Source organism: Anolis carolinensis, chromosome 5 (assembly GCF_035594765.1).
Source record: "Anolis carolinensis isolate JA03-04 chromosome 5, rAnoCar3.1.pri, whole genome shotgun sequence".
In the NCBI taxonomy this organism is placed as follows: domain Eukaryota; kingdom Metazoa; phylum Chordata; class Lepidosauria; order Squamata; family Dactyloidae; genus Anolis; species Anolis carolinensis.
Window position 1 is genome coordinate 150,116,861 of NC_085845.1, and position 13,658 is coordinate 150,130,518.

Genomic DNA, 13,658 nt, shown 5'->3' on the forward strand with positions numbered 1-13,658 from the left:
AGCCTAGCTCTTCTAGGGAGACCTCGCGAGGTCTCGCAGTCTCATGAGGTCTTGTGAAGTCTCCCGAGGTCTCCCGAGAAGACCCTGGCCTTCCTCATTCGGCCGTTTGGCGAGCATGTGTATTCAACAGAAGAATAGCAAAGCACAAGGACAGATGTCTTCACTGTATCTGAGGACGGAGAATTCCCTTCCAAGACCTTGATGATTCTGAGCCTAGGTTCAACTCCCAATTATCAAAAGAGGAAAGAGGAAAGCTTTGGCTCCTTTCTTTAGCTATTAGTATCCTTCTTTTGCCAAAAAGCTGAGTTATACAAACATTTATATTGGGATGCCTATTTAAAGCACCCATTTTCAGCTGAAGAAGCACTTTGCTGCTTTTTTTGCCAGACATTCCCCATGCCTACTTAAAGGATCTGATGTGACATTAATCTCTTGCCAATCTACTTCTTTCTTTTGGACCTTTGTTTCCAATACTGCATACTCTCCAACTGTCCTGATTTAGCAGCTAAAATCCCAATTAATATTCTGTTCTCCCGTGTTTTTTTCAGTTGCTTTAAAAATACCCTAGTTAGCTGCTTTGCCCACCATTTATATCAATTGTTTCAAACTGAGTTCCCTTCCCAGGAGCTCCAGCAAAAACGAACTGCTGCACCCTGTCCTACATTGCCCATCTTTTTTCATTCATAACCTTTGTCATCTGGATTAAATTCTGGTTTGTTTTGGTCCTATGTGTCCCAGTTTTCATCTGTGAAATATTACAGGGTATATTGAAACTTCACGGCTATTCATTCAATGCTAATCAAGGTGATTAATTGCAACATTCACACTTGCCTCCAACAGACAAGAGTTCTGGACATTCCACAGGTACATAAACCCCACTTGCCTAGTTTCCAACAGACCTCACAACCTCTGAGGATGCCTGCCATAGATGTGGGCGAAACGTCAGGAGGGAATGCTTCTGGAACATGGCCATACAGCCCGGAAAACTAACAGCAACCCAGTGATTCCGGCCATGAAAGCCATCGACAACACATTACAGAGTATGATACTGTTGAGAGAACATCTGCTTTCTGCCAGAGTCAAGACCAGTATTACTTGCTCAGAACTTGGAAAACTTCATTTTTGTAGACTACAACTCCCCGAAATCTCCTAGCCAGGATGGTCACTGTCTGCACAGTGACAGAAATAACAAAATGCAGCAATATCTTCTATTTGCCTATTGAACCCCTTTGCATGTTCAGTTATGTAGATGGGAGAGAGAAGAGCAAAAACGTGGGCATTGGAAAAGAGGAGTTGGGCTTATTAAGGGCATCTTGCCCAAGCAAGAAATCTAGGACAGACACTAACTCCAGTCCTGTTGCTTTCCTTGCAGAAATAGCTGTTTGAACCATTCAGAGCAGAGATTTCTGTCTGAGCAAAGATGAAGGGATCTGGGTGTGGCAGAGACTTTCAAAAATGCCAATACAGCAGAACAGCAGGGGACAAGGAAGGAGTTTCAGCAATGAGGTGGGCAGGAAGTGTCGGATTTACATGGTGCGTTATGTGAAGAGAATCAACACATTTGGCAAGAAAATGGATTTGAAGAAACAAAGAGCAGGAAGTACCGGCTTTGTCTTTGATTCCTTTCTTTTTTTCTTTGTACAACGACCGAGACCTGTTCTTGTGTATCGATACTTCATGTCTAGACTACCGATGGCACAGGGCGCTTTTTTTCCTCTTTGTTTTTTTGCAACATGATTACATTGAAAAATTGCCTGCAGTTTGCTGTCTGCAAAGAAATTGATGGGGGAAAACTTGAGCGCCATGGCAACTAGTATATCATTACCATAGTAACCAACTGAATATTGCCATCTTCTAAACCCAGTAGTGGCTGAATGGGACCAAGGGGAGGGAAATGGCATCCATTGCAAAGAGATTAGCCTTCTCAAAGTGAGCATTCTTAATTTCCTATTTACAACTCCGGCCCAAGATGACTGATGTCCTACAGTAAAACAGCTGAAATATTGCTTACTAAGGCAGAGCAATAGCTAATGTACTTTTTTCCTGTCTCTATATTCACAGCAGAACAATGTGTTAACTATACTATAAGAGACTATAGTGGTGCAACATTTAAAGTCGCGGTTTGAGGATAGCATAAATTTAGCAAATCAAATTGTCAAATGATGTGTCAGAGTAATTAGAGAGAAAAGTTGTTCTATTGTCTTAATATAAGCTCTGTTGCATTAAACAGCATATTGTACAATTACTGTTAAATCTTTTAAAAAACTGTTACTTCATGGCAAACAACAGACTACCAAAACTGTGCCTGTTAGAGAAGACAAAAAATCAGTATTGGCTAGTTCAATTGACAAAATACATTAGGAGTTGTGAACTTCCAATTCTATGGACTTCATCAGATTATGCTGGGAAGTGTTCAGAAGTGTTCAGAAGAAGAGAGTCCATTTCATAATTTATTTATTTATTTATTTATTTATTTATTTATTTATTTATTTACAGTATTTATATTCCGCCCTTCTCACCCCAAAGGGGACTCAGGGTGGATCACATTACACATATAAGGCAAACATTCAATGCCTTAACATAGAACAAAGACAGAGACAAACGCAGGCTCCGAGCTGGCCTCGAACTCATGACCTCTTGGTCAGAGTGATTTGTTGCAGCTGGCTGCAGCTGGCTGCTCATCAGCCTGCACCACAGGCTGATACGTTGGGAAAAATGCTGCCCTCAACATTTAAAAGACTCAAAAACTGCACTTTAACCAAAATGAATGTAGTGAATCCAGTGGAATACCAGATTTTAAGTGCAGAACTCAGTGGAATTTAAGTTATGTGATGAAGTGGTATATCCAAATCTCCTAGAAGAACTAGATCCAAGGATGATCGCTCAACGAATACTGGATATAGAAGCTCAGAAAGATCTTGCTACCCTCAGTAAAGCAGACGCACTGAAATGGCAAAGTCGTTTCAAACATATGTTGCAAACAGCCCAATATCTAAAGACAGAAATGCCCAAACACCTCAGGAGGGTATTCACCAGAACTAGATTTGAACAGCTGGACACAATGGTCAGACATGGAAGGTTTAACCAAGTCCCATATAATGAACAATTTTGTATCTCTGGAGTGACAGAGGTAGAAGATATCCCACTTGTAACTGTTTAGCTGTAACTTGTATGAGAAAGAAACAAACCAATACCTCGGACCATACTTTATACAAAATACACACTTGTATAAAAACTACATTTTTATTGGTTGGCCAGAATGCTAAAATAACATACAAAATGGCCCTTTTTCTATTTAAAGCAACTCAGTTGAAAACGGCATATTTGGAGTCGATTGGGGTAAATTGTAGGGGTGATGCAGATATTTGATCTGGATCAGGATCTTGATCTTGTGAACAGCTTGCTTATTTTAACTTTGATTGTAATGTGGATTGTATGTTCTATGTGTGTGTGTTAAATGCGTTTGTTAAATGTCTTGATACAGCCGATGGGCTAATCAATAAAACATATTGAACACAAACTGTTACTTATTCTAATAAAACAATTGAATGAGACCAAACCTTGGGTTGGGAACATAATATCCATTGGAAGAGCATGCTCCTCTTACAGCCAAACTTTTCCTGTTTCTCTGCAAAATTCTCATCATCATTATCTTGATCTGTAATCCCTACTTTGGTGGCTTGAAGCACTATCACAACCGCTGTGAATACATATGAAGTCATCAATTAGATGCCTAAATCAAGACCGCAAAAAAAAAAAAAAAATCCTACTAAATTTAAGTCCTAGCTTCTTGTTTGCTGCTTTTTGCCAGCAGGAAGAAAAAAGAATACAGCAATAGGAGCTCTGGAAGCATCAAATTAAAATTTAGTAAAAGTTAACTTCATTGTTAGGATCCCCCAGTGGCGCCATGGGTTAAACCCTTGTGCCAGCAGGGTTGAGTTTCAAATCCGGGGAGAGTGGGTAAGCTTCCTCTGTCAGCTCCAGCTCCCCATACGGGGACATTAAAAAAGCTTCCCATAAGGATGGTCAAACATGCGAGCGTCCCCTGGGCAACATCCTTGCAGATGGCCAGTTCTCTCACACCAAAAGCAACTTGCAGTTTCTCAAGTCACTCCTGACACACACAAAAAACTTCATTGTTAATGAGCTAAACGTATGCTGCAGCTTAGAATACTTACACTGCAGTTGTGGATATAAATACGTAGTGATGATAATGCTACAAACCATAAGCAGCTATAATAATTCAGGAATGCAAAATGGAATGATACTTCTGTGCATGAAAAGAAAGAGATGGAGAAATCAAAGTGCCAGCAAAACGTCCATATCCAAAGAGCTCCAGGTGGGACATTATTCACATTATTATTAAAAATCCAGATTATTCGCATGAATGAATGCAAGGAAGCATGCAGTACTCAAATGATTCCCATCTAGAACCTGACCAGATTGTGACTTGCTGAGCCTCACTCATGTATCACCTGCCTTCTGACACATAGATCATAAGCCTCTATCATATTCTGTGTCCATGAAGGGAATCCATCCAAGCACAATGTAGTGGGGCAACACTTTTGTCTTTATCTTCAGCCTTACAGTACTTATTCAGTACCATTCCAATGATGGAAAGGAGAGTTTCAGATCTTCCCGAAGCGAAAACGGATCTTTCAGCTGCCAGATCAAAAAACAGAATTTTACCCACCCAAATGTGGGTGAAATCCCGAAAAACAGATGGGGGGCACTGAAATCTGGACACCGAAAATGGCAATGGAGCTTAACCAAATTGCACAGCCCTACAAGGCATACTTCAGTGTTTCATTCTGCACCTGATTCCTGCTGGGCTCGTGGAGGCTCTTTCACAATATCTGGAGAAGTTTCCACAAATACAAGGAGTGTCTCTTCATTCAGAGGTCAAAGACACATCTTGGCAGAGTTACTTTTTTGGGCAATGATTTCCAGAATTACTTATCTAGTATTGCACAGCTGCTGTCTTGGAATACTTTGCCAAGCTCTGATCAGGAACAGAACTAAGCAAGAGGATTTTGCACTGAGGACTGTGTCCACAATACCTTTTCTTCACAAGGAAGCTCGGTTGACTAACACATGAATATGCCATATGCAGTAGACTCTCACTTATCCAACATAAACGGGCCGGCAGAACATTGGATAAGCGAATATGTTGGATAATAAGGAGAGATTAAGGAGAAGCCTATTAAACATCAAATTGTGTTATGATTTTACAATTTAAGCACCAAAACATCCTGTTATACAACAAATTTGACAGAAAAAGTAGTTCAATATGCAGTAATGCTACGTAGTAATTACTGTACTTACTAATTTAGCACCAAAATATCATGATGTATTGAAAACATTGACTACAAAAATGCGTTGGATAATCCTGAACGCTGGATAAGCGAATGTTGGATAAGTGAGACTCTACTGTATATTTATTCAGTTGGATCTCCATATGCACAGATTCCTCATCCATGGATTCAATCAACAAGCTGGAAATGCCTAGTATGAGTAAGCAGATATCAGAAGCAGATAAAGGCCAGGAGCAATTTCCATATTTGTATCTATTTTGGGTGTGGAGTTAATCTAATTTTATCTATACAGCTGGCCTTCCTCGTTTTTGATGAACTTTTGTGGAGTTGATTAATACGTTATCTCTAGGATTCCCTGGATCCTTCAGTGCAATTCTGTGGCCAACATCTGCCTTAGTTGACCTTTATATTTCCCTGGAGGGCTGACAGAATCCAAGGCAGCTGTTCTTTGAAGTAAAAAATAGTATAGTTTTGATTCATGTTTTTCCACTTTTGCAAAGGTTCTGCACCCCAACACTCATGAATGTGGAGGGTTTATTGTACTGCTATCATCAGTGAAAAAATTCTCTATAAATGAATAACTGTCTGTAGAGGAAATTAAATAAGAAACACTGCACAGTGAACACAGATGAAGTCACAAAGTTTTACATGAACATAGACAGATGACTAAAGGGCAAAGCAGATGTGAGATAGAATAATTGTGATTAGTAATTTTTTTAAATGGGAGAAATATCAAGGCGAGGCATTCAAAATAGGACTGGATCAGCAGTATGTGGGTAGTAATGTGCAAAAGCTCTTAATCTTCCATACTGTTTTCCTGATCTGAGTCAAGCCCATCCCCAAAGCTGCTGTCAGTTCAGCCTGGGGCAAGGGAAAACACAAGCATAGTAAAGATATATCTGGGTTTTTTTTTAAATCTTAAATAGGCAAGGAGAATAGCAAGGAGGGGAAGTTGAATACTTGCCTCCCATAACATTTCTGATCTGGTCAGTGCCTTTACAGCTCCTTTTAAAGTTGCCATACTTGCACTGGTTGGGCTATTTCAAAGGTGTAAATGTCTGGGAAAATTGCTAAAAAGAACCCCAATGAGTGAAAATTAAGGCATGCGAAGAGTCAGATGATTTAGTCATGCACCAGCATCACATTTGTTGACTAACAGCTCTACATGTCATCTAAGAAGAAGAAAAGGATAAAAAAAATTACCGTATATACTCAAGTATAAGCTGACCCAAATATAAGCCAAGGCACCTAATTTTACCACAAAAAAACCTGGGAAAACATTGACTCCAGTATAAGCCGAGGGTGGTAAATTTCAGAAATAAAAATAGATACCAATACAACTACATTAATCAAGGCATCAGTAGGTTAAATGTTTTTGAATATTTACATAAAGCTCACATTTAAGATAAGACTGTCCAACTCTGATCAAATCATTATTCTCATCTTCTTCAATATAAATGTGCTTATGTATCCTTTTAATAATAATAGAGTAAAATAATACATGTAATAATAATGCTCGGGCTGTGGCACAGGCTGGAGAGCAGCTGCAATCAATCACTGCAATGAATCACTCTGACCAGGAGGTCATGAGTTCGAGGCCCACTCAGAGCCTATATTTGTCTTGTCTTTGTTCTGTGTTAAAAGGCATTGAATGTTTGCCTATATGTGTAATGTGATCCGCCCTGAGTCCCCTTCGGGGTGAAAAGGGCGGAATATAAATGCTGTAAATAAATAAATAAAATAAATAAAATAATAATAATAATAATAAATAATACAGGAAAATAATACAAGTAATAATAACTAGAGTAAAATAATACATGCAATAATAATAATAATAATAATAAGATCAGAGTGAAATAATAAATGTATTAGTAATAATAATAAAAATAGAGTAAGATAAATGTAATAGTAGCAACAATAATATAGAAAAGTAATAAATGTAATAATTCCAGTAATAGAGAAAAATATTAAATGTACCATATATTCTCGAGTATAAGCTGACCCAAATATAAGCCAACCAGGACCCTCACCCGAGTATAAGCCGAGGGGGGCTTTTTCAGTCTTAAAAAAAGGGCTGAAAAACTAGGCTTATACTCAAGTATAGACAGTATTTGTATCCCAAAACAATGCCATATAGCAGGCATGGGCAAACTTCAGCCCTCCAAGTGTTTGGCTGTTAGGAATTGTGGGAGTTAAAGTCCAAAACACCTCGAGGGCCAAAGTTTGCCCATGCCTGCCAATAAAATAAATACCTAGCCTTTCAATTGACAACCTATAGCCCAAATCTTTAGTTTGCCTCCCTAATATTGCTTTTAAAAGCAATGCTCTAATTTCATCTGTCTAAACATATTTGTTTGAAGGGATCATCATGAATGCCATCAATATATAATTCATATATGGAACCTTTACTTCATTACCATACATTCCTGTTACACACTATCTATGTTTTGTTTTCCCTCCTCTTGCTTTATGGGAAGGGCTGCGCACAGTACATTGTACCACTAAACTGTATGTGCTGGGTTTTTCAGGTTTTTATCTCAGGATCCCCCTCTAGTGGCTGTTCCTGGTTGGCCTTTCATTTGAAAACTTTGGGAAAATTTCTGAGTTTGTAATGTGGACAGGGGACCCTTGAAATTGCTTGAGTCTGTTTCCAGGATCCCTCATGGATGTCAACATTCATGGATATTTATTGTAAAATACAAAATACCATAATAAAACAGTGTCGTTTATATAAAATGGCCAGTCAAGATTTGCTTTTTGAAATTGTCAAAATGTATTTTCAAGCTATGGATGGTTGAATTCATTGGTGCCTATTTTGTGGATAGAAGAGCTCACTGTACTACCTTCTCTGGAGCCCCACAATAAATTCTGAATAATCTGCTCCATGGGTTAAGATACAAAGATAACAACAACAACTACTACTACTACTACTACTACTACTACTTTATTTTTGTACCCCGCCTCCATCTCCCCAAAGGGACTTGGGGCGGCTAACATGGGGCCAAGTCTGGATAATTACAATAGAACAAAATAACATACATCCACAATACACTTCATCAACAGATAAAAATACATCAAGATAAAAACACAATTATACACAGTAATATGGTAAAATTAAAATAGGGACAATAGTATAGTTGAACATAATTTAAAAAGCCAGAACAGGAGTTAACGAGAATGAACTGGGTCAAAGTGCAAGGAGTGCATATCGTAAACCCAATGGGTGAGGTAGAATAATAAAGTGCTGCATTTAGTAGGAGACTTGGGATGGGATAAACAATGAATTTCCAACTGATGGACCAGAATAAAGTGCCTCAAATATAGTGATTGTCACTGAAACGGGACCTGTCATGAGGATTAATATTCATTTTCCAAAAGCACACTGGAAAAGCCAAGGTTTAAAACTTTTCCTAAAGGCTGACAGGGTAGGTGCTTGTCTAATCTAATCTCCCTGGGGAGCGAGTAAAAGATCCTTTCACTTGCTCATATGGGGCCTTATTCAATTGCCACTTGCACACTGGTTATATATTAGTTCCAGTATCAAAGGCAGTATTCCTCCACGTAGCCACTTGCTAGCAGACACAAGCAGGGAAATGCTACTGCCCTTGTTTCCTAATTTATCATATAACAGTGGTTCTCAACCTGTGGGCCCCCAGATGTTTTGGGGTTCAACTCCCAGAAATCCTAACAGCTGGTAAACTGGCTGGGATTTCTGGGAGTTGTAGGCAAAAAACACCTGGGGACTCACAGGTTGAGAACCACTGTCATATAGGCATCTGACTGATCACTGCGGGAACAGAACGATGGATGACATATGTCCTTGGTGCGACACAGAACAGATGTGAAGGAATGATCCCATAATGAAAATCATAAAGACCATACACAACATGCAAATGTGGAGGGTTCCATGAAACTCTTGAATCCATGGACACCTCCCTAGAGTCCCCAAAATTGTTTCAGGAAACCCTGAAACAGAAATAAAAATGAAACTGTTCTGAAAGGGACAAAGTCACTTCCAAACACCAAGAATATCACTTCTGGTTGCTGTCAGAAAAAAACTATAACCCACTAAAGGTCCACTGGAGCCAAGATTGGCCTGCTGATCCTCAATATATGCCCATCTTTGCTGCAATTAGACCAATTTTCTTCTGGGTCATTCCATGCCAAGCAGTCTAAACGTTCACACCATCATGTTCTCCATTTTTGTTAAAATGTTAGCTGTAGTACCAGTCAGGTGTTAAACTAAGTTTCCCAAAATGGGAGGTCTCTAATTGCAATAGTTGCTGATCTAGATCCCCTTATCTGAAGGCTAGTCAGTCAGTGTGCACATGACATTTAACAAAATGCCATTTGGGGGGTCTAATAAAATTGAAATTAAATGTGAAAGAATGGCTAATAAACTGAAATACTGTAGTTTTTTTCTGCTGAAATTAATTTTAACATTATGAATGCAAAATCCAGTCAAACAAGTTGACTTAAAGTATGCATCAAAATGTGTCTCAACAAATTTTGACCAATATTCAAACTGCAACAATTTCCATGCAAACAAAGATACAGACTTGAAATTTTGACCAAGCATTATGCTTGTGCTGGACATAATACTGCCAATTTTGCAACTACCCAGCATCTATAACTGCCCTGCAGGATCTCTTCAAATTTGGCACTGTCAGCACAAATGGTAAAATCTACCAAGGTCCAAAGCCAACTATTAAAAAAGAGTCAACCTGAATATGCTTATGAATAGTATCATCTGAAAGAGAACATTTTGCTGTATAAGACTGATATGTTTTTATTTTGCAATGTGATCATTAAGTATCCATTTCCTCAAAGTATGTTATATTTTGTGCACTTATGCATTATGTTTTATGCATCCGCGTGTTCCTGCTAGTTACTGCATGACTATTGGACGTGGCTCCTATGGTGATGGGAATGCTGGTTTCAATGTGATATATATATATAACATATATATAAGATTGGAGAAAATGATGATGGGAATGACCCTTCTACTTTCTTCCAACATTAAAACTGTCCCTGAAGAAGAACCTATCCAGGCAACAACATTTATTGTACATTTCTTCATATTCACAACTAGCCTTTTCTTGACTCAACTCCAAAGACTACCAATTAGCCCCTTTGATTTACCTCCTCTCAGAGCTCCTCAGCTTCCACAACAAAATTTCCATGTTTTGCCATTCTCTTTTGTGTCTGGCTAGCTAGCAAGGAGTAAAAAGAAACCTAAGCTTTAGTCTCTTTTCTTGCTAGAGGCTCTCTTTTCACTCCACTCCTTTCCAGCTTTTGGATGAATTGCTCTAAGGATCCTGACAAGTTCAGCTCACTTTGTGCTCATTTAATTTTAAAAGCTATTCACAATATTTCTGAGCTTCTGTCTGCTTGATTTGTTAAGAAATATACTGAAAGGAAAATTGGAGTTGATCTGGTTTCCTTGCCTATTTCCACAGTTGGCTTCACTCATAAACTAGACTACTGACGGAAACACGTGGAGCTGTGTATTAAGAAGTTTCCAGGAAGTTCTGAAAGGGACTCGGTCCACTTTTCTCAATGGATGTATATAATTTGGAGGTTATGTTGCTAGAAGTTTTTTAATTATGCACTTTTCTCACCTCCTTTCTCACATCTTGATTTCTTAAGACATTGTAATAATTGTTCTCATAGCTAGAAATAGTTTAGCTGAATATTTATAAATCACATTCATATTGCACCTCATTGAGCTGGATTTCAGATATATTGTTTGTTGATTTTTACATCTTTAATATTTAAAATCCCAATAAAAATAAGCTTGGATTCTCACATGTCCAGAGAGTATCAAACCAATGGTAGTGGCATTGCCATAGGAAGAGAGAAAGGATGACTTGCAGCTGTCCTATCTCACAAAACTAGAAGTATAAAATACCTGTGTGTTAACACACTGGCATCTCCATAGTGAACTTAGAAGAATGGGAGAGAATATCATTCATTCATCTCCTTCTAAATTGCAGGTGTTTTCCTCTTCCCTTCAGCAATGAGCCAACAGGTCAGGAGGTCTGTCGCCATCCTCACATCAACATGGAACAGTTAAAGAGTATTCATTCTACCCTGGTCAGCCTTCCCCATTGCAGTGGCGCAATGGGTTAAACCAGGGATCCCCATACTTTTTAAAAAGGGGGCCAGTTCACGGTCCCTCAGACTGTTGGAGGGCCGGACTATAGTTTTTTTTTAAAAAAAAACTATGAACAAATTCCTATGCACACTGCACAAAACGGGAACAAATACAGCCTCAATGATAATAATAATAATAATAATAATAATAATTATTATTATTATTATTATTATTATTATTATTATTATTATTGCCATCCCAGGTGACAGTCGCATAGATGAAAAACAACAGGAAAAACTCAGCCGCTATCAGGACCTCAAGATTGAACTTCAAAGACTCTGGCAGAAACCAGTACAGGTAGTCCCGGTGGTGATGGGCACACTGGGTGCTGTGCCAAAAGATCTCAGCCGGCATTTGGAAACAATAGACATTGACAAAATCACCATCTGCCAACTGCAAAAGGCCACCCTACTGGGATCTGCACACATCATCAGAAAATACATCACACAGTCCTAGACACTTGGGAAGTGTTCGACTTGTGGTTTTGCGAAACGAAATCCAGCATATCTATCTTGTTTGCTGTGCCATACAACGTCGTTGTGTTGATAATAATAATAATAATAATAATAATAATAATAATAATAATAATAATAATAATAATAATCTGCTGTAAGAAAATCGCACAGACAGACTATAAACAGAGGCACAACTATGTGGCCCAAATGATTCATTAGAACTTATGCCTCAAATACCACCTGCCAGCAGTAAAGAACTGGTGGGATCACAAACTTGCAAAAGTATTGGAAAATGACCACGCAAATATACTGTGGGACTTCCAAATCCAGACTGACAAAGTTCTGGAACACAACACACCAGACATCACAGTTGTGGAAAGGAAAAAGGGTTGGATTATTGATGTCACCATCCCAGGTGACAGTCGCATTGATGAAAAACAACAGGAAAAACTCAGCCGCTATCAGGACCTCAAGATTGAACTTCAAAGACTCTAGCAGAAACCAGTGCAGGTGGTCCTGGTGGTGATCGGCACATTGGGTGCCGTGCCAAAAGATCTCAGCCGGCATTTGGAAACAATAGGCATTGACAAAATTACGATCTGCCAACTGCAAAAGGCCACCCTGCTGGGATCTGCACGCATCATCCGAAAATACATCACACAGTCCTAGACACTTGGGAAGTGTTCGACTTGTGATTTTGTGATATGAAATCCAGCGTATCTATCTTGTTTGCTGTGCATACAATCATCATCATCATCATCATCATCATCATTCTCATAATAAAAATAATAAAGAGGGTTGGAAGAGATCTCTTGGGCCATTTTGTCCAATCCTCTTCTACCTTTGTGCTCCAAAAGCACAAGCAAAGCACCCCTGACAGATGGCCACCCAGCCTCAATGTTAATAATAATAATAATAATCATCATCATCATCACAGTCCTAGACATTTGGGAAGTGTTCAACTTGTCATTTTATGATACGAAATCCAGCATATATCCCGTTTGCTGTGTTATACTGTGTCTTTCTGTCAATAATAATAATAATAATAATAATAATAATAATAATAATAATAATAATAATAATAAAAAAGAGGGTTGGAGGAGACCTCTTGGGCCATTTAGTCCAACCCCCTTCTGCCTTTGTGCACCAAAAGCACTAGCAAAGCACCCCTTAATAATTAATTAAAATAATTAAAATACCATTATAAATAAGCAAAGCTTTGGAAGGCATGCACCAGGCGGAGGAGGAGGGAGCTGCCACCGTGGGGGCCGGATAAATGGCTTCAATGGGCCGCATGTGGCCCCCGGCCCTTAGTTTAGGGACCCCTGGGTTAAACCCTTCTGAATTGCTGACCTGGAGGTTGGGTTGCTGTCCTGAAGGTTGCCGGTTCAAATCTGCGAGACAGGGTGAGCTTCCATCTCTCAGCTCTAGCTTGCAGGAACATGAGAGAAGCCTCCCAGTAACACATCCAGGCGTCCCCTAGGCTATGTCTCTGTAAAAGATAAAGGTTTCCCCTGACATTAAGTCCAGTCATGTCTGACTCTGGGGGTTGGTGCTCATCTCCATTTCGAAGCCGAAGAGCCGGCGTTGTCTGTAGACACCTCCAAGGTCATGTGGTCATGCGGCATGACTGCATGGAGCGCCGTTACCTTCCTGCTGGAGCAGTACCTATTGATCTACTCACATTGGCATGTTTTCAAACTGCTAGTTTGGCAGAAGCTGGAGCAACAG